Raw genomic sequence first — 26850 nt, forward strand, 5'->3', positions numbered from 1 at the left:
CGCTGGTAGCGCCCTGCCACTGCAAAGGAGACACGAAATACGTGCATCTGGACTGTCTGCAACGCTGGAATAACAATCTGGACGCAGATGGGACCAATCCGAACCAGAAAGTGTGCGCTGTTACCAATACCGACGGCCTGGACGTGTGCAGCATCTGCAAGGCGACGTACTTGACGAGTGTTCGACTGGAGGACGGTCGAGTGGTGTCGCTATTGGCTAAAAAGCTGGCGCCGCCGTACGTCACGTTCGCGGTTGTCACGCAGCACGAGACGCGGAACCGCTCGACGGCGCTGACCAATACGCGCTTCCAGTTGAGCTTCGCGAAGTAAGTTGCTGTGCAGCGTAATTTACTTGGTAAGATATATCTAACCGCTGTTTGCTTATCTGTTATAACTTTCTAGCATGCCGCGGAATCAGCAATTCCTGACGATTGGCCGCTCGACGACGAACAATATGACGCTGCGGTATCGGACGGTGTCGCAACTCCACGCCAAGGTTAAATTCCAGGATGTAAGTGGTGTCTGAATGGTGTCAAGTGTCGAGTATCGACTAATATCTGTGTGTGTGTTTTCTGTTTTGTGTCTGGTAGAACCATTTTGTGCTTTACGACGCGGCGAGTTCGAACGGTACGATGCTGTTTCTGAGCAAGCCGCTGGAGTTGGAGTGGGGAAAGCCGATGCACGTGAAGATCGGACGCACTATCTTGACGATGAAGGCCAAGAAGAAGTGGAAGTGGGCTGGCACTGGCTCTGGAGACGAAGAGGAGGAAGAAATCGGACGCATGTCGTCGCCACATACCAACGGGACATCCGACCATCGTCTGTCGAGTCCGAACTCGACAGCGAGGACTGGGTTTGATATGAGTCGCACAAGTATCATTAACGACCCGAGCGCTGAGCTAGTGGCTCCGTATTCAAGACAACTCCCCAGAACTTACACGGCGCCGAACGTGCTGAGCTCCCGGCTGAACCGTAGCGCGCCGCCTAACTCGCTACATCCTAGACCTTCGCGCCAACGCTCAATGTCCAGTACGGGCCATCTGATGCGTGCAGACAACGCTGTCGCCTTGTCAGCGTTCCACATTGACGAGCTGGAGCCTGATGAGTTGGATACGTTCGCGACTCAAGACCCGGAGATGCTTCCTGCTTCTTCGATGAGCTTCCGCGACTTCGCCGCCGAGAATGCGTCGCCCTCATTGACATCTCAGCTCGCTGGTGAAGGTAGCGTCGGTACAGACGCCTATGGGCCGACGCGGGAGGATCCAGTGCAGCGGCGTGGACTGCACGACCTGGTGGACTCGCTGTCTGAACGCGGTGCGAGTCCCATTGTGTCGACGTTGACCCGGCAAGATTAACAACTGGGTTGGTGTTGGTGCCGTATCTCTTCCCTTCGCCTCTGGCTGCTGGCACGGCTTTCTACTCGTATATTTAACCACAGAAGTATCGGCAGCAGCACCACACGTCAAACCATCTCAAAAGAATGTGCACATTTTGCATTTTGCTTATTTGTTGATGCTCGGCTCATGTTTAAAAATTAAAGCAGAAAACTAAAACGTGAGAGAATTATTGTCAATTCCAGCTTTACTTAGGATACTTAAAACGTTATTAGGATACAGACAGGAAGTCGCAAACACCTTCATATCGCATAAAATATGGCACTTCTACACCTTTGCCAGTCCAAACTCGCGGTAAGCTTAGTGTAAACGACAGTGTAAAGCAAAGTGGTGTGAAGTAACTTAAGTGACAAAGAAATTTTTAATTTTTATTTTCAAAAATTGACTTTAGAGCAATGGCGATTTAGTCTGGTGGTCGGCATCAAAACCTCTTCTTCTAGCATCATGCCAACAGAACCAAAGCATAGCCTCGCGGCCCGGACACGCGTTCTCGACGCACACAAGGCTGGGCAGGACTGGGCCTTAGTAGCCGATTGCAACGGAATTCCAGCTACAACGGCTCGGACTATCGTCGAGCGAGGAACCCCGGACATCAAGAAGAGAGGCGGCGCGCGGGCGACATGCACTAAGTGCACGCCGGAGATGGAGGAGGCCCTCGTAGAATACCTGGAGGATAACTGCCAATACACGCTCGTGCAGATGCAGGAGATGCTGCACTACGACTTTGGAGTTCGTGTCAGCACCTCCACAATTAGTAAGAAATCGTGTGACAAGTTGTATACTGTGAAACAGGTAATAAGCTCTATTTTAATTTATATTTTATTTGTATTGTACTAATGGCTAGTGTTTATTGCATAGGCTCGAGCTGAGCCAGAAACATGTAACAACGATGTGAATATCGAAAAGAGGAGGGAGTTTGGTGAAGCATTGCTGGCTCATGAGCGCAAGGGGTCTTTCATTGTGTATTACGATGAAACAAATTTTAATTTGTATTGCAAACGTACACAGGACCGAGCTCCAATTGGCCAGCGTGCTGTTGTCAAACTCCCGCCCTCCAAAGGAGCGAACCTGCAGCTGCAATGCGCCGTGTCACCTGAGGTGGGCCTGGTGCATTACGCTAAACAGAGAGGCAGCATTAAAATGGAGGTCAATGCTGCGTTTGGGGACGCGGTGTACGAGGCGGTCAAGCGCCACGACGTGTACCGCGACCCCTTAGCTGGCAAGACGGTTGTCATTGTCTTAGACAACGCTCCTGCTCATAGCCAGACTGAGGATCTGATTACTGAGCAGGAGGACTTGGAGCTGTTGCGGTTGGCGCCATACTCCCCCATGTGTAACCCGATTGAGGGTACGTTTTACAGACAATTATAGCGTGCACATGTACTAGCTTTTTTGTCTATTTTACTGTGCGGCAGGGTGTTTTAGTGTATTAAAAGCACGCATTAAGGCTTATCTTGCCTTAAGTCATGACGAAATGTTTCTTGCTCCACACGGAGAGAAAACAGAGCGCCGGATGCAGCTGCTTGAAAACGCTGCAGAGCATAGCTTGCCATGTATGGATCTGCGCTTGGTTAACAAGATGGCGCGCCACTGTGCGTTGTCAGTGGCGGCAGCTATTCGTAGCGAACCTATGGAGTACGGCACGTAAAGCTTTGCACTACACTAAATCAACTTTGCATGACAGGCTTTTTCTAAAAAAGTAAATTTCAAAAATTAAAAAAAAAATTACGGAACGTTCCACTTTGCTTTACACTGTCGCCGATTTGGACTGGCAAAGATGTAGAATTTTTTTTTTTTAAAGAAAAATAAGCTCTGAAATTTACTACAGACCAATGTGGATTTAGTGCTATGCAAAATCCGATTACGTCCCGTAGCTCATGGGCTCGCTGCGAATTGCAGCTGTGACGAAGAGTGCGCAGTGGCGAGCCATCTTGTTGTCTAAGAGCAGACGATGCAGGGCATGCAATGGTCCGCTGCTCTTTCGAGCAAGCACATACGACACTCCGTCATCTCGCCGTGCGGCAAATTGAACATTTGGTCAGAATTCAGAGCCAAGTAAGCCTTGATGCGGGCCTTCGGGGAGCTGAAGCAGCCTACGCTAGAACAAAAACGTATTAGTGAATATGACGAGCTCATTTAAATTCTACGTACCTTCGATCGGATTGCACATAGGCGAATAGGGGCCGAGCCGCAGTAGCTCCAGGTCCTTTCTGCCTTGGACCAAGTCTTCTGATTGGCTGTGTGCAGGTGCGTTACCTAAGACGATAACAATCTTAATACTGTCGAAATGGTCCCTGTAGATATCTGTTGCCTTCACAGCATCGTAGATGTCGTCCACAAAAGCCGCATTCACCTCCATTATAATGCTTCCACGTCGTCTAGCCCAGTGAACCACCCCAACCTCTGTGGAACCTGCACATTGCAATTGTAAGTTCGCGCCTTTAGAAGGCGGAAGCGTCACAGCCACACGCTGCCTAATAGGAGCTCGCCCTTGAGACCATTTACAATAGAGATTGTAATTGGTCTCGTCATAGGAAACGATGAACGACCCCTTCCTTTCATGTGCTGCTAGGGCCTCACCAAATACACGTCGTTTTTCGATGTTGGTGTCGTTATTGCACGTTTGTGGCTCGATACGAACCTGTTCGAAAACTGTTTACTTCGTACTAATATCAGTTAGTTCATATCAGTACGAGCCCAGCATACCTGTTTGACTGTATACAGCTTATCGCATAGTTTCTTGCTGATAAGTGAAGTGCTTATGCGAGTGCCAAAGTCAAACCATAGCATATCTTGCATCTACATTAGCGTATACCAACAATTCTTCTCTAGGTAATCCACTAGCGCATCCTTCATCTCCCACTTTGTGCACGACGCACGCACGCCGCCCCTCGTCTTGATCTCGGCGGACCTGCGGTCGATGATGTTGCGTGCTGTGGTGGGAGGGATGCCATTGTGGTCTGCAACGAGCATCCAGTCCCTGCCTTCCCTGTGAGCGTCCAGGACCCGCGTCCTGGCGGCAAGACCGTGCTTAGGCTCCCTTGGCATGCGCGTGGAGTTCAAAGTCTGGTTGTGGCAGTGGCTCGAAACCACCAGTTAGCGCTACACTAAATCCCCGTTGCTCTACATACTAATTTTTGAATTTATATTTCAATTTTTAAACGTTACTATAGTTACTTCATTCCACTTTGGTTTACACTACCGCCAGTTTGGACTGGCAAAGGTGTAGTATCTAGCAGTCAGCCCTCCAAATTTGATGTAGAATCCACGATAAAGGTACTTTGAAGTACTGTACTGCCTTTGCCGATCATTAGAGAGCTGTAGTTGACTAAGCAATATCTGAGCAAAAATCCAAATTATTAATAGCCAAACATACATGTAAGTCTCTGTGTGTATATTATGAGATGATCCAATACTCAACTCCAGTAGGTATGTGGGTCGCCCTAGCTCCAAGGAGTCTACTTTACCCCCGATTAGCCCTTTTCATCGTGACTGTACAAGACGAATTTTGTAAAGTCAACTGGAGTTGGGACATAGCTGCATCATGGTGCTCTGTGTACTGTATGAAGCCATCGCCTTAAAATGTATACACACCTTCATCTGTCATAAATGACAACACCTCCTGGCTCTCTTCTGAGAGCGGCAGCTGCCAGAATCCGTTCTTCATGTCGAACTTAGCCATGGCTACAGCACCATTCACGTTGTTCATCATTGCTGTTACATCAGGCATGGTACCAGCAATTGGCACCATGGCTTGATTGACAGCACAGTAATCGATTGTGAGGCGGAATTCATCTTTGATCCTGGTTTGCGAACAGGGACGACCGCGCTTGCCCAGCGTGCAGACCTGTTTTCCTTCACAAGTCCTATCTTGGCAGGCTGTGCCACATGTTCACGAATAAACTGCCGTTGCAGGGGCGCGTACTTGCGTTGCTTGCAGCGAATTGGAGTGGTGCCTTCCTTTAGCTGAATGCGCAGCGGCTCCACCTTAGCGGGAGGACCATCACTCAGACTATCTTGCCAGATATCTGGATACTGGTTTAGAACGTCATGTAATTCCTCAACTAGTTCGGCGGCAATGTCATTAGCAGCGGCGTCAGCAACCATCGCATTAATACTGCCCTGTACGTTCTTAGCCAGTTGGTGATCCTGCGAGGTATCTCCCACCTCAAAGTCGTCACTGTCATCCACGAAGTCAGCCCAATTGGCTAATTGAGCCAGCATGTCGTCCACATTGATACCCAGCTCATTTAGGGTGTCCTCGCCTAGTAAAACTTCTTCTTCTTCGCTGTCCATAACCACACATGTGACAGATGGCACGTTCACCACACCTGCGGCCGTGCTCAGTTTAAGATCCACTTCCAGCGTACAGTCGCATTCTAGTCGTCGGCCGTCAGCAACCACCACTTCCACTGGGACCAAGCAATGAATGAGCAGGTCAGGCTGGAGGCCCAGTAAAGCGTGTACCACACAACTTGGGATCACACTTCGCTCAGCACCCGTGTCTGGAATGAACATGACGTCAAGAAGGTTATTAATCTTCACAGTGTTTGCGCTTTCATGGCCTTTAACAACCTTCGAGCGGACCTCAGTGCTGCTCGAATCCTTGGCAGCGCGATAGCGGGCTAGAGGCTCTTCACGCTGCGCAGCAGTGGCTGTAGGGCACTCACGCATCCAATGGGGGCCATGGCAACCTAGGCAGCCGTTCACAGGCGGTCTCGCTGCCTTGGCAGGCTTCGGGAAGCCTTCGCTCCTCTCGGTACTAGCTGTAATATCGCGGCGTCGCCCATCCGTACCAGCCTTGGTGATCAGTTTTGGTCCTGACGCGCCAGTTGTGCTGAAGGCGGGTTGACGCTGGGAACTACGCGACGAACCGCTCTCCTTGGTGAAGCGATGAAAGCGCTGTTGCGCTTTGGCACGCTCTAGTATGATATTGAATAGCGCCACGTCATCTGCCTTGCAATCCTGGCGTTCCAACTCAACTAGACGCTGGATCCGTTCCTTTAAAACAGCAGGCTGAAGATTCTCGATCAGCAGTCGACACCTGGCCTTCATGCGATCTTTGTATCCTTGTAGAGACGGGTGTGTTTTGCCAATCATACCCTGTAGGCCGTTCTCTTTCACTATCTTTGTAAAGTACTGAAAGTAGTGAAAGACGCGAGCATCACAGTCATCTGTAGTCAGATCCATGTGTAGTGATTGGTGGAACAATGACTTCACGTCGGGTACAAACCCATTGACGAGAGCTTGACTGCGAGCATGAATGAGCTGCAGGACATCACTGTCCGTGATGGACTCCAGCGGGCGTTGCAGGATGTAGGCCGAGATGATATCAAGCACTTCAGGCTGTATGGCGCCCTTTACCGTTCCTACCACACGCTCGAATATTTCACCAGTCACAGTGCAGCGGTGACGTATCTTGGTCACGTAGTGGTTCCACTCACGGTACCATGACACTAGCGAGGCATGATCCCAGCTTACAAGCTTGGGTGGTCGAACAACTTCGTAAATTGGCTGGGGAACGGTAGGGTCGGCGTCCATGTTGACGTCTCCGTCCGGGTCCAATGGGAGCATGCCGCCTACCATATCTCAAGGTAGAGAGCAGTAGCGAACTTAAGGCAAACTTTCCCTAGGCTCTGAGGAAAGTCGTACTTATCCGACCAGTTTTGCTCTTCAGTCGGCGACGCGCACTGAAGGGAGATGCAACCTTGTCGACAATGCGAACGAGGGTTGCGAAAGCAAGGTTCCAACGCTTTCAAGCGAAAGAATTTTTAATCACGAGACTGGGGACTTGGACTCGGGAAGGTGATTTAAAAAGTGAGATATATTAAAGAGTTAGAACTTACTGCTGATCTCCTAGGAGACCCCTTCGTCGTTCACTGCGGTCCTTTGTAGCAGGACCACCGATGATGTTCATGATGATGCTTATTCCTTCCTTGAGTATCAACAACTTGCGTGTCCATGACACGCAGGCTTGAAGTTCTTGCCGTCTTCATACACAACATGTAGTGGCGACCATGGCAGTTGGCGCCAGAGCATCAGCTGATGATGCTCGAGTGGAGTGAATGTATGTGCTGCTTGCGTCTGGAGAAGTAGTGAAGTGACTGCACGCTGTCACCTTCAGCGAGCTAAAGCTTGACAAAACGTCGTCAGCACCACAGAAGGTGAGGACGAATCCATGAAGGTTAGTCTAGCTTGCAATGCGGTCTGGATAGGTGGCCTGGATAGTATGAAGCGAGCAAAGGCGTTAGCGCCCAGAAATTGGTCCAAGGTGATCGACCTCCGCTAACTAGGAAAGTACTTTTGTTTTATTGTCCATCGTGCAAATAGAACGACAAGTTCTATTAAGAATCGCTTAGGAATCAAATATTTATTAATTTTAAGCTAAATTTAATAAATCCTGTCTATCAGTAGTTTTATTCTAGCCGTATTGATGCATTTATCGAGCTAGATAATGTAATGAGAGAGTATCTGCAGTAGAATCAATAGTTCTTTGAAAACAATCATAAAATTTTGTACAATATCGTAGTACAATAAAATAGCAGTTTTAAAACGCAAATGACTGTTTTGCTACTTCTACTGCTTGGATTGTCCATCGCAAAATGAAACCTCAGTACGCGGTAGGATTATGGAAATTCCTCCGACAAATTACCAGCACTGTGTAACAAGCAATATCGTTATCATTATTGAGTAATACGTCCACGGTAAATTTGATGATAACGGTTTACCACCACCGTTGTTACCTCGACATTTCTAAACTGGCATCCTAGCACAGGAGTTCTTTCTCCTAACTCAACGATAACAGTTTCTAGAATATGCCAGACCCTAGCTATGACCACTATCATCGCAGCCGGTGGCGGAGCTGGTGCAGATTTGATTCACCAGGGTCGGTATCTGGAAGCTGCTCACAACTCTAACGATTTCAGATTCTTCCAGCCTCGCAGCACGAAGTACTGTGGAAGAAGAGCAAACAGTTTTCAACTTTAGAAAAAAATTGAACGTATAGTAATGGTTTGTTGTGAAAATACCTGCTCCTGCGAATGGTGCGCCACCTTTCGCCACGCAAGCCATTGAAGCCATGCTGAAGGACGCTGCCTACAAGAGGGTGCTTGTAAGTGGGACCTGGTCACGCTGTGCCGGATTCCAGCACGAATTGGCCCGGAGAACATAAAAATGAAAAAGCTGTCAAGATGCCCGCTCAATATTGCAATCACGGTAGAAACAACAAGATGGGGTAATTGGGGTTCGACTTTGTAGTCTTTTTTGAGCAGGACATGCTTTAATTCGAGTATGGTGCGAAGCAGTTTTGTCTTTCGATTGTTGCGAAGCTACTTTTCCGACATCAACGTCACGGTTTTACAGTGTCGAGTTGATATCATGAGCGAGGTTGAAGCATTGATCTTAGTAGCCGTTACCGCACTAGATTCACCTGCAAAAACTTGGAGAAAAGTATCACAGAACCCAGCGCACAAAAATGTGAAAACCAGCGAGGGTCAACTAAGTAGAGGGAGAGCTGATAAACGTCAATTTACTCGATATAATGAAACAGTTGTGCGGGACCCCCAAAAAATGCCGGTTACCAGAATTATTCATTTTATAATGGGATGTACTATAACCTATAAAGTATCCTTTTCGCGACAAAATTTAGCTTGTCCAACATCGCATCTATTAATATAGAAGCCGTTAGCTGCCATATTAGACAGTAATGCATCAGGTATTTGTTTGAACCACCACGCTTCACTGTCGAGGCATCTACCTGGGCAGCGTCTCGACTCTACAAATGTGTGCCTCCAAACTAACAAGAGCATGTCTATGAAAAATTAGCAGCCAAATATCGTTTTCATACCGGTTATTTATGAGAGCCCCGGGCTGTTTCGATATTTATCGTCTCTAAATCCGTCGACTTATTGTGTCTGTCGTGTTAGACAGCCATAGTAATCGGAAAGTTTAGTCTTAATCTGCAGAAGGTAAGGTTAAAGTCTTCTAATTAAAAAAACCTCTACTGTATCCAGCGTACCATAGTACTGTAAGGTGACTTTCTGTCCAAAACGTGTCCAAATTTGGATAGATTGTCCAAAAATAAAAGACCTAATTAGAGGAGCTATGAATTATTTTACTGACATGCCAGGTAAAGATTAAACAGAAACAGCAAACCCGCGCCGGGAGCCCGCGAAGCAAGGTCCCTCGGTATTTGTGAAGGAAGGGTACACTATTATTGCACCAAGTCAGCTTTCTGCAATAATCAAGACGTGGTTTAAAGAGAAGATCTAGACATTTATTATTCCTCTAGTTGGTCTAACTAATGGCGACAGGAGGATCGAGCTTCGATAAATTTCTACTTCTAGAAGGCACTTTTCCACGGCATGCACTCGTTAGTTTCTCCTAGCGCTTTCAAAAAAAAACGTGTCTGGCTACTAGACTTTCTTTGGGAAATAGACAGTTGAAAAACAACAGAGTTTCTTGTTGTCGAGTGTTTAGTAAATGAGCGCGAACTACCTGATCTCTCCCAGTCTACACTTAAGCAGTTCTTTCGCTGACCAAATTACATCATGTCAAAGGCAGCAGCGTTCCTCCAACGTGGCGTTGACTTGGCCACTTCCGTCAGCCAGCGTGGTGTCGATCCGGTCGCTGCCTTCAGCTAGAGCAAATGGAGGGAGCTCATCCGCGCTGATATCCACCGCGTTGATAGCTCCGATGGCGAGAAGAAGAGCAGCGAAGAAGGTGAATTTGGCCATAGTTGATTTTGGGGTAGGTAGTGCTTGAGCTTGTGCTTGATGCGTTAAATTGGTTAGTGAGGATGTCAGAGGAGAACTTCGGCGGTATGAATGTGGTTGGTGCAATCAGGAGAGGTGGGGGGTAAGAATTACCTCGCGTAGTACCAGGTACAACCGTGGCTACTGCACCGAAAACCCCGGAAGACTACCAGTTCATTACAACCCAGAATACGAGGATAGTATCCCAACCGAATAAGCTTAACCCCTTGGTTCCCAACGTCATAACTTACGGCTTTACGAAATCGTACGTCGTAAGTTACGACGAAAAATCTTCGAACAATAGAAAATGGCTCGGAAAAAGAAAACCAGTACTTTAATGAAGTCACTTTTTCTTGCCCAAAGAATAATCTGCTGGAGGTCACACGGGCAATTGCAGAAATCGGATAGGGCTAGGTAATGTAAAGGCGTGGGGTCCGACTCGCAGCTGATGCATTCATCATTCCAGAATTTCCCCGATGGCGCGCATCAGATCCACTGGACTCCAGAAACCCGCCGTTACTCAACACGACGTCGATTTTCGACATCTCTGGAGGCAGCTACGAGACGTGGGATGGAGTTCCAGACGTCCTAAGGGCCTCGAGACCGACTGGACCTACATGAAGCCTGGTAGTTCGGCAGATGGCACGGTTGGAGTCGCTTCTTCGTTGGTGAGGCTGCCGTAGTGGCGCATGTCATTGAGGCTGGATTGTTGGTAACTGAGGTGAGCTGTTCATTTGCGATACTGAGTAGAATGTAAGACTAAGACTGATGATCGTTGCAGGATGAAGCGGCTGCAAACGATGAGAGCCACGAGAGCCAGAGCCATAGTGAAGAAGAGGTTGGGGATCAATGTGAAGGGCAAGCCCGTGAAGATGCAGTGCAGGACGAGAGTTTGCTGCGGGCGTCCCAGATCAACACCAACGTGGAGCTCAGCCAACACACAATGGATGCATTGTTTGGATCCCCAGCACCGAGTGAAGTGGCGCTATCACAGGGAGCTGTAGCTCGTGCATTTGGCTTTCCGCAAGTTGGCCTTGAGGGAGATGTTTCCGAGCCGGATGTACTGGAAGGGGCAAGTCAATTACAGCACTTGTCAGGCGCTTCGGGAGCTGAAAGTTTAGAGCTAGATGTGCCAATAACCACGCAACTTCGCCCGCGACGCCAGTTCAAGCACGATGTAAACTTTATGGAGAAGAACGAGAGCCCAAGTGATTACGAGCAGCTGAGCTCGGGAGAAAGCGACGGTGATGCAATAGCAGACAATGATGATGATCCTCTGGAGCTCCGAGGAATAGATGAAGATGACGATGTCATCTCGGATACGGATGCACCTGATCTGGACGAAGCATTCCTGGCCTCGCTAAGACTAGGAGACGATGAAGGACTAAGCCGAGAAGCCCTCGCAAGTAGAAAAGAAGCTCTCCGGGCAATGCGTTGGACGCCACCTTCATCGAACTTCGAATTCGCGAGCGCATACCCAAGTCTTAATAGTGAAGAAGCACAACCAGTTGCTGACCTACGGAAGCTCTGCAATTCACCCCTCGAAACCTTCTTTTGCTTTGCACCGAAGTCTATGTGGGTCAACATCTGCGAAGAAACGAACCGTTACTGCTCGCAGCAGATCCTCCCCAGAGTCGAGCGGATGCGCGCGAAGCAGACCGAGCGACGAGGGACGCCAACGGAATCGGTGAAGCAAATACGACGTCGGCTCCGAATGAAGCCAGATTACGGAACGCACGAGCTTCTCCATGTGATGGGTCTGCTGGTAGCCCATATGCTGTGCCCTCCACAACGGCGATTTGCGCAGCACTGGTCCATGACAGAAGACGGTGCCGTTCTCGCCGGGACCTTCGGCAGATATATGGCACGGAATAGATGCCAAGACATTCTTCGAGACTTGCATTTCGTTGATAACGAAAGCGATCAGACTCGTGACAAGTTGAGGAAGCTTCGTCCGGTTGTCGAGAAGCTACAAGAGCGTTTCCTGGCCGGTTGGACGCTGCCTGCAGTTTTTTCGTTCGACGAGGGTGTTCTGCCAGCGACCTCTAGACGAAACACCACCAGGATGTTCATGCCGGACAAGCCGCACAGATACGGCTCCAAAATGTTTATGACGTGTGACAGCAAGATGGCGTACTGCCACAGGTGAAACTATTTTTTTTGTTGAATTTTTTAATGATGTAGCTTACGACTTTAAGGCTGACCTCGTTCTGCTTTGTCGTAACTTTATAGATTCGAAATTTACGTTGGTAAAATGAAAGCTCGCGAAGATCAGGCCGACGCATTTGATCACAAGACGGGAGCTGTAGCAGTAATTCGCAGCCTCAAGGTCGTGCTCGCAAACGATCGCCAAGCCTTTCACGCAGTCATGTGGTGTTGGAAATCCCACGTGAACTCTAGCTACAGATGTAGTTAGGATGTTCCCACAACAATACGTCTACTAGGATAGTAAACGATCGTTCGGGCGGACCTGAAGACCCCAGTTCTGCCCTTGCACCGGGACAAACTGGACCTTGTAAACTACTTATATAGACCAACCAGTAAAATAAGAACACGCTACTAGCACGAGCAAAGCTAGCAGGTGTTTTGAATCCTCGTGGTCCCAACAGCGGAAGGGTACCAGGCACGGGTAAGCCTTTTACGAGATCACCGAGTGTTCAACACTCGGCTGGAAGAAATAAAAGGGAGGCAATTCAAGCACTCCCAGTCGTGCAAATAGGCAACAATAAGCCGTCACGTAAAACCTCCCGATAATAATCGGCCAATACACAAAGTCTCTTGGCCTTGCCGGATGAACCCTCGCTACAGAGCTTCGAGTTCACCGACAGGCATAACACACTCAAACAAGCTTGACCTGACGCTTACCTTGAAGCCGGACGTCGCTCTGTGTGCTTGAGTGGAAATTCTGTTCTGTATTTAAGCTTACCCTTTCGGGTCTATTCCTAATAAGAAGTCCTAATCAAATATACAAATATCAAGTGAACAATGATCCGTTATGGATCTTCTTGCATGCCAAGCGTCGTCTGCACTGTCGCATGAGCATCTTTAACGGTCCGCGCCCTGTCCCAGACGGTTAACGTGTCTTCCAAAGGTCGCTGAGTATTCCGCGAACTCATCCCAACCGCCACTGAGGGTTCGTACCGTAGATGGTCCGCTGAATGCGAATCCGGCCAGTCCATTATTAATAATAAGGACAGCCTGGATTCAGTGACATAGGGCCGTATCCGATATTTGTTGAAAACTCGGAGGTGACGCCGTCGAGTCCCTTGCACCTTGGCGTCTCCGTACATCACCCGACCGAGGGTTCGTCGCTTGAACAACTTGGGCGGTGTCACGTCTTTGTCGACGGGTGATAATCCGCAACCACGGAGAAATCACTACACCACAACTGCCCCTGTCGCAATGGAAGCCACGGTACTGGTGCCCGTTGTGACATTTCTTCATTCTTCAATTCACCATCTCGCCACCGTATGTCCAAGCGTCTGAATCGAGTCGTGTCCGACGCGTTTCAGCGTCTCAATCCTCGTAGACGTCGCGAGCGTGAGCAGCTGGAGGTACGTAAGCCCATCCTTCTCTTGAATCATCGGTACCTTGCTCATCACCTCGCATTACTCGACTTGATTCTCAGGAGGGCCAGACCGAGGGTTCGAACGCCCCTCAGTCTGCTGCACTTCCTCCGACAGCAGCGTCATCAACCGGTCCTCCGGCGCCCGCTGCCCCAGACTCTTCACTCCCTGTGGTAGCTCCTGCAGCACTCCCCGTCATCGCTGAATCCGCGGAGATGGCTCCTGCTGCTCCTCCTGCCCCAGCTGGTGGCCCCCCACCACTCACCGAAGATTCGCTGCGCGCCATGCTGGCTGAAAGTACGGAGGCATCGGTCGATCACATGATGACCTCGATAATCCCGTACTTGACTGCAATGGCTCGTCACCAAGTGCAGATCAGCGTTGTGCCTCCTCTCCACGGCGATATACACACTCAGCGTCGTCTCGAGACTGCTGTTGGTTTCGATGAGGTCCTCGCTGCGATACAAACTGTTCCTGACGCGCTGTCGGTATTACCAGAACGAGTTGCCGACTTGGAGCGTCAGTTGCGGTTTGCTCAGTCCGAGGCTGCTGCCGCCGTACGTTCGGTGGCACCCCACATCATGGCCCGTGAGAACGCGGAGACATTCCTCAAGGCTGCCAACGCTGAGATTGAAGATTTACACCACAACATCAAGATTCTCCGCGAGTCGAACGCCAAGAATGACGCCATGCTCGCAAGTGTTCAAGCCACTATGGAGCGACATGCAGAGGATTTGAATCGTCTTCACTGCGAAGTCCAAGCTCGGGACGTTTTTATCAGCACGTTGCAGAAGAAGCTGGCTCGCGAACGCGAAGTGTACAAGTCTTCTATTGGCGCGAATACTGAGCAGACCCGGAAGCTCCACCTCCTTCTGGTAAAGCTTGCCCAGGGCAAGTATGTCCATAACGACACGCTCAAGGTCCTCGAGAACCAGCAAGACCGTAACACTCGCCTCCTCCAAGCGAATCGTACCCTCCGTGCACACGTGAGTCTGGCAGGGATGGATCCCGAGGAACTTCGTCTGGCTGTCGAAGGTACGCTCTTAATGTCGCTCCTTCCACCGTGTGTTCAGCAACTAACGGTCGTTCACAATCCTTCGTGATAGGTCTGACTGCGGGTGAGCTGGACCTGGATGCGCTGGACTTGGATCAGGAGACGTTAGTCGCTTTGCGGCGTATTCAGTCTGCCACCGCGTCTTCGGACAATCCTCAAGCCCTTCCGGCAGCTTTGGCCAAAGCAGCTCACCAAGTGGCCCATGGGAAGTCCCATAAGCGTCTTAGACCAGGTGGCGAGGATTCAGACGACGATCCGGACGACTCTGACGAAGACAAGGCTCCAATCCCAACGGACAAGGCCAGTGCTTCGATGGCAGCTGCCGGTCTCGGTGATGCGCCACCTGCCGATACTTCAACTCCCAAGTCGGCTCGTAGATCGCTGTTCGGTCCGAAGGCGTGGAAGAAGGCGGCCCAGAAGAAGCGCAAGAAACCCCGTATTCATTCTCCTGCTAAGTCGCCACGACGTCATATGAAGACTCGGTCCAAGTCTGTACCGTCTTCTCCAAGTTCATGGTCGCCACCTCCTACACCAGCGTCTTCCTCGACTCCCGCAGTGGTCGACCTCAGCGGCGACCAGAGTGACGTGGACATGGGGACTGCTGATCCAGGCAGCGTCCCTTCGGTTCAAGAAACTGCTACAGAGCCTTCGGGTAAGGACGTGAACCCTGAGGATCTCGACGATGTTCCTGTCTCTCCTGACGCGCCTTCGCCCCCGCCTCAGGGTCCACACGATGTGGCCAAGTCACAAGCTTCAACGATTTCACCTTCTCCAGCCGACATACGTGCTGCTGAAGAGGCTCTGCGCGAGGCCGAGGAAATGCGGCTCATGTTTGGCTCGAGTGACGAAGGTGAAGAGTCAGACCAGACTGTCCCACAAGGCAAGTCTGCTTCGGCGTCTGCCGCGACATCCAAGGCAGTTGAAGTCTCGGGAGTGGTTTCTACAGCAGGGTCTGCCCCTGTTGAGGCTGCTCCACTAGCTTCCGCGTCTTCGAAGTCGGCTCCGACTGTTCCCATGACTGATGTATCAAGCGTGTCTTCGCCTGGCCTTTCGATGGAGATTGATGACGATGGGAATGCTGATGACGACCATGGAGATGACGTGGATGACAATGAACCTTCGGTGGATGACTCTCCTGATGCTCCCAGTGGTAGCGGTGATGTTCCGTCCCCCACCGATTATTCAAGCATACTCGATGACGAAGATGTTGAAGATTCAAACAGGAACTGGAGTAATCTTGGCCCAGCTCGTCCTCCGACTCCACCTCGGCCAAATCCTTCGCCGATGATGACTTCCCCAATCATCGTTGCCGGCCCGCCTCCTTCGCCACCAGCAAGTCCTCCGGCACCAGCATCTTCTCTTCCTGTTCCAGTGTCTCCTCGTCCGCCTATTTGGACTCTCGATGCTGGACCTGGACGCATGATTACGGCAACCTACACTTCGGTGCCGCGTCGTGGTGGTGCACCGTCGGTTGAGCCATTGCCTCACCGAGTGTTATCTGGTATTCGCCCTATGGTGCCGGCTTCGTCCACCCTACCACCGTGGGTTCTTCCGTATGTGGACATGGAGTTTACCGATGCAGGCGCCAAGAAGTGTTTCGAGCGACTCTTGAGCTTAACGCTTCCTGAACCAGCTGGTGAGGTGACCGTGCGTACAACGTTGGAGGGTCTCCAAGCGTTCTTTGATTATTCGCATCCTGATCACCCGTACCAGCAACTTCGGCAGCTTTATCCTCTTCAAGCTTGCCTCTTTGACACTGTCGACTTCAAACCAAGCGTCCCCATCTCCAAGCGTGCTCCGATTGAGACCCGTCTCAAGATGATCTGGGCGAACCTTCGGAGTGACGGCGGTAAGCAAGGTGACCTCGGGTTCGCGTTGTGGGAGCGTCTCCACTGGCTTCCGTTAGCTGGTATTGAACGAGGTCTCGCTGAAGAAGCTAAAAAGGTTGGCCACGACAAGGAACGCTTGAAGGAACTGAGAGCTATGTTAAAGAAGCTCTTCAGTGAGCGCGACCGTCGTGCCGATCGTCTTCGTAACAAGTACCGTGAGCAGTACATGGCGTGGAGTCGTGACTCGGTTTCATCTAGTGCTTCCGGCGTGTCATTCAATCGTCCCGAGTTGCTTTTGGAGCCGTCTAAGCCGTGGTACCCCATTGAAAACTTGCCATTCGCACCTCAGACATCTGACTGGCTTTCCGAAGTTCCGGCTCTCGACGCTCGTCAGCCATGGCGTACTGGATGGATGAATGCGCCGCATCAGCACCCGTACAACACCACGTACTTCCCGTGCCAGCGTAATCCGGAGTTCTTCAATCCTCGTGGTACGCGTTTCGTGGATGTGTACCGAAGCGTGATCGTTGACCCATCTCTCGATTCAACCGAGCTTATTCCGACCTGGCGTTCGTTGTTTGACTCGCCACCGGGTACTCCACGTCCTGCTCTGGCTGCTGCTCCTGTTGAAGCTGGTACCGAGGATTCGCAGGGTCCGGCTTCAGCTCCAGCTGCCGAGGCTCAGGTTCTTGATGAAGAGGAGAAGGAGAGTGGTGACTCGGCTTCGTTGACACTCTTGGCCACCGCGGCCAGACACTTGGAATCGATTTGAATCCTCGCTGCACGTTCTACGACGTTCTCCAGCATCTCAGCTAACTGTTGAGGTGTCCCGCGTGACTTCGTTTTCAGTGATCGCTCCGCGGTCGGCATTCATGTTTTCTTATTCTTAATCCACTTCCACAGCGTAATCATGTTCTTGTTGTTCTTCAAATGCATATACAATTTGTTGTTGCAGTAACGTTTTTCGTCTGTTACCACAGGCTGCATCGCCCTGTGGACAGTTCATACGTGATCAAGTCACGCTAGTCTTCGTCCGCCACTTGCGCCATCTGCAGCCGATTCTCGCTCTTCTTGGCTCGCAAATAGTCGTACAGCAGACCTCCACATGACAAGTTTGATGATGGTTCCCAAGTTGTATCTTCATAGCCCACCCACTTGACTTTAAACTCGCGTACAGCACGCTCCGTGCTCGTCGTTAGTGGTGTTCTGTCGTCGAGGATGGCCTCGACTTCATATTCACCGGCAACTTGATATGGTTCCCAGCTGTCCTCAGGCAGTAGTTCCTCATCGAAGTCGAGTCTTGCTTCATTAGTCGCGTCAAGTACCGACCGAGTGTTCGGTCGACTGTTGAACTCGTTGACAGCCTTGAGTCTCGACACATGCACTACTGGGTAGAAGCGATACCCACTTCGGTCAGGCAGTTCCAGCTCGTACGCAAACTCTTCCACCTTGCGCTTGATCCGAAAAGGTCCATGCCATCGGTGAGCTAATTTCTTCGTCAAGCCCGGTTTGACGCGTTCCATGTACAGCCACGCCCGGCTCCCAATCTCAAAAAGAGATCTCGGTGGAGCTCTTGCAGGATCTTCCATCTCTTCCGAAGCTTCTGGAGGGTCCGCCGAGTCTTCGTTTCCACTTGGTTGAGGTACAGCAGCTTTTTCCAGTCGACTCAGAGCATCATTATGCTTTTAGCCCTTCGCTCCTTTTCTACAGCCTGATAATCCTTGGCCATAGTGAGGGCGACCTCATGTTGTCGATTGATCTCACGCCGCCACGCCAGTGCGTCAGACTGCTTGCCGAGTCCTCGTTTGAGTGATGACAACATTGCCCGCAACGTCGACTGCGCATCCCAACCATGAACGAGGTAGAACGGCGTTTCCTTCCTCGTAGTGTCTTGAGAAGTATTAATAGCAAATACTAGCTTCTCCGCGATTTCGTCCCAATCTTGCTGTAGAGGGTCTTCCGCGTACACCCGTACGGACCCCATCACTGACTTCACCGAGCGCTCCTGCTGTCCATTAGCCTGTGGCCGATAGCTCAGAGTCGCTCTTGATCTTGACTGCATCATCTCTGCGAGCGCTTGGAACACCTCGCTCATGAAGCGTGGGTCGCGGTCATGCCTTATTAATGATGGGGCTCCGAACCGTCGGTACACACATTCTTCGAACACTTGGGCAGCACTCAGTGCAGTCGTATCTGACATAGCCTTGGCAATAACGAATCCCGTGAACGAGCACTGAACTAGGAGCAGCGCCGTGTTGCCCCTACGAGATTTCGGTAGTGGGATCACAAAATCCATCGAGACGATCTGGAAAGGTCGTTCGGCTAGCACGTTACCAGGTGAGTATCCACGAAGCTGTGGACGGCTTTTACTCGAGCTGCAATCTGGACATGACTTCACATGCTTCTCCACGTCGGCGTACAAGCCGATCCAATAATAATCGGACTTAACGCGGTGGAACGTTCTCACCACACCTTGATGTCCTCCTTCCAGCGAGTCGTGACAGTTCTGCAAGACTTCTTGAATCATCGTTGTCGGTACCACAAGCCGCAGCTTGGTCTCCTCTTGCCAACCGTGGTCGTACCGACAATTCAATCCAAGATAGTGCACGCCGTCTTCTGATAACACGAACCGGTCAGCATACTTCCAGGCATCTCGAGCTTCTTTGTAACTCAGCTCTTGTGCTTGGCCCTGAAGCACCTTCTTGATGTTAAACCACTTCTGCTCCTCGTCTTGTACCACCAGTATCCGTCTGCGTCGTTCCCGCTGTATCGCTACCGGATCAACATCTTCCGCATCGGGAAATGCCGATGGTACAGTCTTGTGAGGATGGTCTGGCAAATCTTCGCCGAATGAATCTTCGGTGGACGTCTCTCGTCGTTCTTCATGCTCCTCTTGAGCTTTTGAGACATCCTCCGAGTGTTCATCTGCAACCCTGACGCGTTTCTTGGCTTTCGTCTGTCGCCGAGTCATCACTGCTATATTACCATAATCGCACTTTGGTGAGCTGTAATCAACCACGAAATTTTCGAAAGTTTTCCACTTTGAAGACTCGCTGCCTGACAGTACATGTACTTGACGCTCTGCTCCTCGTGACGAAACATCTACCGAGTCTTCATCCGGCTCGTAGATCATTTCCTGGATGCGGTTCAGCGATGCCAATTCCGACTTGCGAGTTTCAGCCAAGATTACCCGACTGACCTTCGATTCCAGCGCTTTAGTGGCTAACGAATCCGCGGCCGCGTTGTATTCTCGTACAACGTGAAGATATTTAACTGATCGAAGCTTGGCCGTGAGTTCCTTGTGAGTATTCAGCAGCGCTAGCAAAGTTTCCTTCCTGCATGCGATCACCCCTAGTGATTGCTGAATCGCGAGCCTTGAGTCACCAACGATGACTAAATCCTCGGCACCGTGCGCAATAGCAGCCTTGACACCGTTAATCATTCCTGTGTACTCTGCCTCATTCACCGTGGTGGCCGAGAGGTAAGCGCTTGCAGCAATCACTACCTTCCACTCGGGAAGGCTCCACAGCACCCATGAACAACTCCCGTAGCCACCGTACTTCTCCGTCTTCGCTGATCCGTCAAAAGACATGACGAATCCGCTGTAATTACGGGAAAGCTTGGCGTACAGCAACGCGGGGTCCATTCGAATAGTCGGGGAACCCTTGTTTGGAGGCGCCACCGGCGCGAGCAAGTCTTCCAGGTCAACGAAGCTCGTGATGCTTGACTGCAGTAGCTGCGCAAAGGCGACATCCTTCTCCTTCACGCGCTGCACCTTAAGGTGCCACTGCGATAGCAGCACTGCGAACTGGACCGCGCGTCCGAAGAGAGACTTCGACTTATGCACCCACTCTAACGTCGAGAATCGTGTATAGACATGTAGCGTCTTTCCTGCCAGCTGGACGTAACAGATCTTCAACAGCAGAAGTAACGCCAAAACTTCCTTCTCAGCAGGATGGTAGTTCATCTCGGCCTCCTTGAGCAACCGACCGAGGAACCGTACGGGGTGTAACTTGCCTTCATGTTCTTGCATTAGCGTAGTGCTCAACGCCCATTCATTCGCAAAGAGCATGACGTGTACTTCTTTCGACCGATCGAAGTGCCTGAGGATGGGTGAATGTGAAGCACTCGTCTTCAATTTTTTGAAGGAACGACGTGCCACAGAAAGGCCACCTTCAACGACAAAGTCTTCATCCTTGAGCTGGTACAGCGCCGCACCGTAGACCGCGAAGTCTTGAATGAAGCGGCTGTAGTAATTAACCGCTCCAAGAAACGACTGCATGCCCTTCTTGCTCGTTGGAAACGAAAGCTCGGTGATGGCCGCAAGCTTCTTGGGGTCAGCTCTGATACCTTCTGGCGAAATTTTATGCGACAGAAAGTCCACCTTGTGTTGGCAAAAGATGCTCTTGGTGAAGCTAATGCTGATCCGACACTGTGCAAATCTTGCTAGCAATCGGTCCAGCGTCGCCAGGCAGCTGTCGAAATCCTCGCCACCGAAGCAAATGTCATCCACAAACGACCGTCGACCAAATACAGGTATCAGCGATGATTCGTCTGGCTCCCCGTTCGTAAACATGTCAGCGACGGGGCTGCTGACGAGTTGTAGTACAGGGTCGGTCTCTACCGGTGCTTCGCGGTCTGCCGCGAACTTCGTTTGAAACGAATTCTCGGCTCTTGGCCCACGACGTTCCTTGGCCTGTTCTTCAGCTAAACGCATCCTCTCCGAGTATTCAAACCAACCTCCTTTAGGTTGAACGAACCCCCACAGTGCGTTGTCAATCATACGCTGGTAGATCATCGGCGCGTTCTTTAACCCAAAGGGCATGCGTAACCACTCAAAATTTCCTAGTGCGCAGACGAACGCTGACACTTTACGCGCTCGCAAGGTCATCATGACCGCCCAGAAGCCGCTTGCTGCATCCAGCGAGCAGAACCATAGGTAGCGCTCGAGATCTGTTAACAGGTCGTCGACTAGCGGCATTGCATACTCCATGATCGCGGTGATAGCATTCACCATCTTGTAATCAATGCAGAGCCGGATGTCCAGCCCGTTCTTTTTCATCACAATCACGATCGGCGATGCCCATGGACTGTCTGAAAAGACGATCAGTCCTGCACGCAATAAAGCGCGCAGCAGCTCGTACAGCTTGCCGAGAAATCGCAGCGGCACGCGTCGGGCACGCTGTTTAATTGGGGCGTGCCCCTGTGTGTCGATATCGCATACCGCTCCGTAGGCTGGCGGCGGCAGTGCGTTACCACTAGCAATCATGATGTGCTCGTGGTTCTTTAGCGTCGCGACTAGACGTTCTCGGCGTTCAGTCGACAGCTCAGGATCAGCAACATTAGGCGCAGTGTAGTCAATTGTCGTGTTGATCTCTTCGGTCAGATCCGGCAGGAATGCCAGCTCCTTCGCGTAGTCGTCCAAGTTAATGTTGTTAGCTGGGTGTTCGTAGAAATCATTTCTCGTATCCTCCGTTGCTTCATTTCCCTCGGTTGTTAACACTCGAGCAATCGAGATGTATGTTCCGTCTAACGCCGCTACGGATTCATCCCTTGGATCAACATTGACATCCGCTTTGATTACACCAAAGGGTACATGGGTCAATCTCCTGTCCCAACATGGTTACCATCTCTGGGCCACCTGCCGAGTCGTCGTTCGCAATATTGAATGCATGGGCCGCCGACATATTGGGTTGTTGACTTCTGTTCCGCTCCTCGTTCTGCCGCTGTCTTGACATTTCGGAATTCGCACCAATCTTGCAATGAATACTCGGTGCCGTACTCAACACCTTCTGCGCGATGCCTGTATCCTCTGGATCAACCACCGGTGGCTCGTTCGCAGATTTGGTGACACACAAGGCCGGGACAGCTTCGTCAAAACGGGTGACTCCATTCAATCCAGTGCCGTTGCTTGTCGCTTCCGTGGTCACCCCTGACTGGACACTAACACTCGTTGGCGTATGTACCACGTTCACCGGTCTCAGTAGTTCGTGTGTACGCACTACCGAGGCTTCGTTCGCGTTATTGCTTCCGCCATGGGTTGTCGTGCACGTGTCCAAAGGTTCTGCGGAAGGCTGACCGTCGGCCGAATCCCCGGCTGTCACCCCAGACGCCAGACAGGCTTCCACTCGTTCACGTTCTTCCAGGATCAGTGCCCAGCGCTCTGCACATGTAAGACGATCACTAGAATCCACTAGCGAGTCTTCTAGAGGTCGTGCTAGCACCCCACCTGGTTCTGGGTAGTATGGTCGACAAACTGCTGAAGGCTGAGTTGCAAGCCATTGTTCGTAGATTTCGCATTCACGCTGAAAGAGCTCGCGGTCTCTACAACCTTCGTAGGCCAACACTTGCCAGTCTTGGTACTTCTTGGACTCCAGACGCACATAGCCGTCACCTCGTGGCAAATCCCCATCTGGAATCCACATCGCGATCGAGTCGTGTGCTGGTAGATACACAGTTCGATCAGACACGTTGGTCAATCGAATGCTCTGAGGCCGTCCACGTCGAAACCTCGTCACTGACGGGATTAGCTTGTTCGTTCGACGAACCCACAGTACGTGTTCTTCCAGCCCGACTTGACGCTTCGCTAGTCGATATTCTCGCCACTCGTGCGCTTGAATGTCCAACCGCTCGGGTGGCCCGGCGTTAACATGGGAGCCGTATTCTTCGCTGTCGATCATGTTCTTGGTCTTTATCAGCGGGATTTGGACTTCGTGCGGTAATTGCGCCGCGCCGTGGAACAGGTCCAACCGGATCCCGGCTGGGATCATAAAGTCGGTCCCGAGTACCACGTCGACGCCTGCACTATGCGCCATTACCCACATCTCAAACTCGTACACCATCTCCCATCCGAGCGTAATCTTGACGCACGCTCGTCGCGTCGTAGACACCTTGCCTTCGTTGATTCCTTGAATGTCAATGCGGCGTCCGTGATCAGGTACATCTCGGAGTCGCAACTTCTTGGCAAAGGCGTCAGTGATCACACTAACGTTCGCTCCTGTGTCGAGGAGAATCCTCGTTCGCTGGTCGTTCACAGCGCCTTGCACCAGAGCTCTCATTCTGATCCGTCGGTCGAATTTCTTGGCCGACCACCACCCCTGTCTCTCGCCAGGGTTCAACTTCATCATCTTGGAGTGACCCTTGGGCTCGTCTCGCGCTGCACTCGAAACCAAGCCGAGCGAACCCTCGCTGGTGCCCTCATCAGCATCAGCACACTCCACTATTTCTCCAACACCTCCACCGAGGATTCTACTCCTCTCCTTTTCATTTTCCGTCGCGTTCACACTTGTTACGTATTTATCAGGCCATTCACTCTGCCCCATGAAAGCAAAGATACACTCTGCTTCCATTGAAGGCTCGGTTAACTGTGGCAGCCCGATAGGGACCAACCCAGTTGTAGTTGGCGGGCTGCCTAGTTTAAATGACGTTCTTGAACGACGGCCTTGAGCTCTGGCGGGAGTTCCTCCTTCGTGCCTTTGGTGCGCACAAATTTGGCAAGGTCTTGGAAGTTGCGGAAAAGTTCGCATTGTCCAGCATCGTGGAGTTGTTTGCAGAACTTGCATCGCTTGTTATAGTAGTGGGCGGAGTGACTCATGCCACCGCACACCGCGCATGGTCCGTACTGTGGGCGTCGGTTGTCGCGGTTGAAGTCACGTCGACCGCGTTGGTCCTGATTGAACCCACGGTCACCACCTCGGCGATCTTGATTGAAGCCATTATCGCGATCAGGCATGTTTCCACGTGGTTGACGGTTGTCTGAACGTGCGTAGGTGCCTTCAGCAGCTGCACGGCGCTCATTTTCGTTAGCAGCGGCGAGGTATCGGTCGTTTTCGTCCAATGAGAAATCACCGTCCGTATTATCAGGCTGAAAGTCGTTGTACTCATCTTGGACATCGTCGTAAGCGTTCGGATCTTCGTTTGAATACTCGGTGCCTCCCTGAGCAGCTTCACGACCTTCTAATTCAGCTAGTCGGTCGTCCACCGTGGCTTCAATGAGTGTCACGCTTGGTTTGTTGCGGTTGTCATCGCGGCGACGGTCATCACGCCGGTTGTTGCGGGCGTACCCATCGTCGCGTCGCGTATCACGACTCTTAGAGTATCGGTACTCACTGTCACGCTTGGCCATTCTCTCCTTGCCCTTGAGAACATCTTCGATGATCTCTTCGAGCTCGAGAATGTCGGCGACTCGAGCGTGGTAGAGACTCTCCGCTAGTTTGTCATCGTCGCATGTTGCCAGGAACTGCTGTACGTGTTCTTTCGCGTCGCGACCACTCCTCTCAAAGTGTAGACGGGCGGTCCGAGCGTAGCCGTTCAGCCTGTTTATGTAGTCGCACAGATGTTCATTCGTTCCCGCTTGGCGGAGTAGTAACGCGACAGTGCCGTCTGCGTGAACTGCGAGCAGTAGTAGCGGATGAACGCATCGCTCAGCAGCTTCCACTTGCGCTTCGTCTTCTTCGGAAGTTGACGGAACCAATGAATGGCTCCGTCCCGGAGACTTAGCTCAAATGGAATGCACCATTTATCGGCATATGTGTGGGTTCCAGTCATTTCATAGACGAACCCACGGAGCCACTGCATACAGTTCTCGCTCTTGTTGCGAGAGCCTGAGAACGGCGTGATGCGATCCAGCGGTCGGTGCGAAGCCATTTCAATCCTCGGTGTTGGGTCCACGTCGTTCAGCGTTGCTAGCTCATTCATCTGACGCATCAACTCGAGTTGAGGATCTTCTTCGTCGGATGTACGCACCAAAATGTCATCGTCACTGGACGAACCATCGCTGTCGACTTGTCGACGTCCGGCACCACCTTTGGGAGCTCGCGCACCGCCTCGGCGACCGAACGAACCCTCGTTACTTGCGTAAATACGTTGCATACGGCTCTCCGAACGTGGCGTAACCATGTGCGAGTCTTGAAAGTACGGTGAAGCTTCGGTAGTGCCAAAGGCACCACGCTCAGCTCCACGCTTGGTCGGAGGAGTACGAACGAGTCGTTGGGGCGTCGGCGGCAGTGGAATCTTAGACGGATCTTCATCTTGAATCATCGGTCGACTCACAGGCTGCTTTCCGGCATTGATGCCAACGGCGCCAAACGCCTTCCGAAGTTTCTTCTTCCATTTCTGGAGAGCAGCTCCGGCTTCATGTGGACTCCAATCCTGGAGCGACATCGTTGATGGGTACGTCTCGTTCTCGAACCCCAGCGACAACAGTAGCGAAACTGAATCCTCGGCAACTTGACTAGTCGAAACCGAGTTGACTGGGTATTGAAGTTCCTGCGCAAGCGCAGGCCAGTCGGCCTTTTTCTTGGGGATGGGCTTGAACAGCTGCATCCACTCATCATTCTGCATCAGCGCTTGTACGCGGTCGAAAACGCGCTTGGCGGCTGGTGTATCACCGTTGATAGGTGGGCGAGGTGCCTTCAGCAGTGCTGAATGCTTTGCACTCGCCACCGAAGGTTTAAAACCCTCGGTCCCATCGTCATAATCATCATAGGCCGGTTCCGGTCCCGCAACATCATCGAGCTCGTCGGCGAGGTTCCTCGAAAGGGACTTGGTCGCCCCGCTCAGCCCCGATGATAGCGTGGCCGTCTCCGGCGTCGCTGCGCCTGGCTCTGGAGCCGGCGTCTTATCTTCGTAATCTTCATAATCGTGGGCGTCAGGACCGATGTCCGCTTCGTCGTCGAAGCTCACTGAAAGCTCGGTGGCGGCTGCAAAGCGCGCAGCCGGGCTTGAACTCTCGTTGCGAGCCCCGCCAGACTTGGCAGGCGTAACTGGTACCGTCGGTTGTCCTTTCGCCATGTTTCTTGTCTTTTTCTTGTTCTTCTTCTCTTGGTAGCTCGTAAACTGGAAGGCCATACCAACAGTTCACAATGGTCACAATCTGTTCCCGGGTCGCGGCACCAGTTGTGGTGTTGGAAATCCCTCGTGAACTCTAACTACAGATGTAGTTAGGATGTTCCCACAACAATACGTCTACTAGGATAGTAAACGATCGTTCGGGCGGACCTGAAGACCCCAGTTCTGCCCTTGCACCGGGACAAACTGGACCTTGTAAACTACTTATATAGGCCAACCAGTAAAATAAGAACACGCTACTAGCACGAGCAAAGCTAGCAGGTGTTTTGAATCCTCGTGGTCCCAACAGCGGAAGGGTACCAGGCACGGGTAAGCCTTTTACGAGATCACCGAGTGTTCAACACTCGGCTGGAAGAAATAAAAGGGAGGCAATTCAAGCTCTCCCAGTCGTGCAAATAGGCAACAA

Source organism: Phytophthora infestans, genomic scaffold (genome assembly GCF_000142945.1).
Source record: "Phytophthora infestans T30-4 supercont1.12 genomic scaffold, whole genome shotgun sequence".
NCBI lineage: Eukaryota > Oomycota > Peronosporomycetes > Peronosporales > Peronosporaceae > Phytophthora > Phytophthora infestans.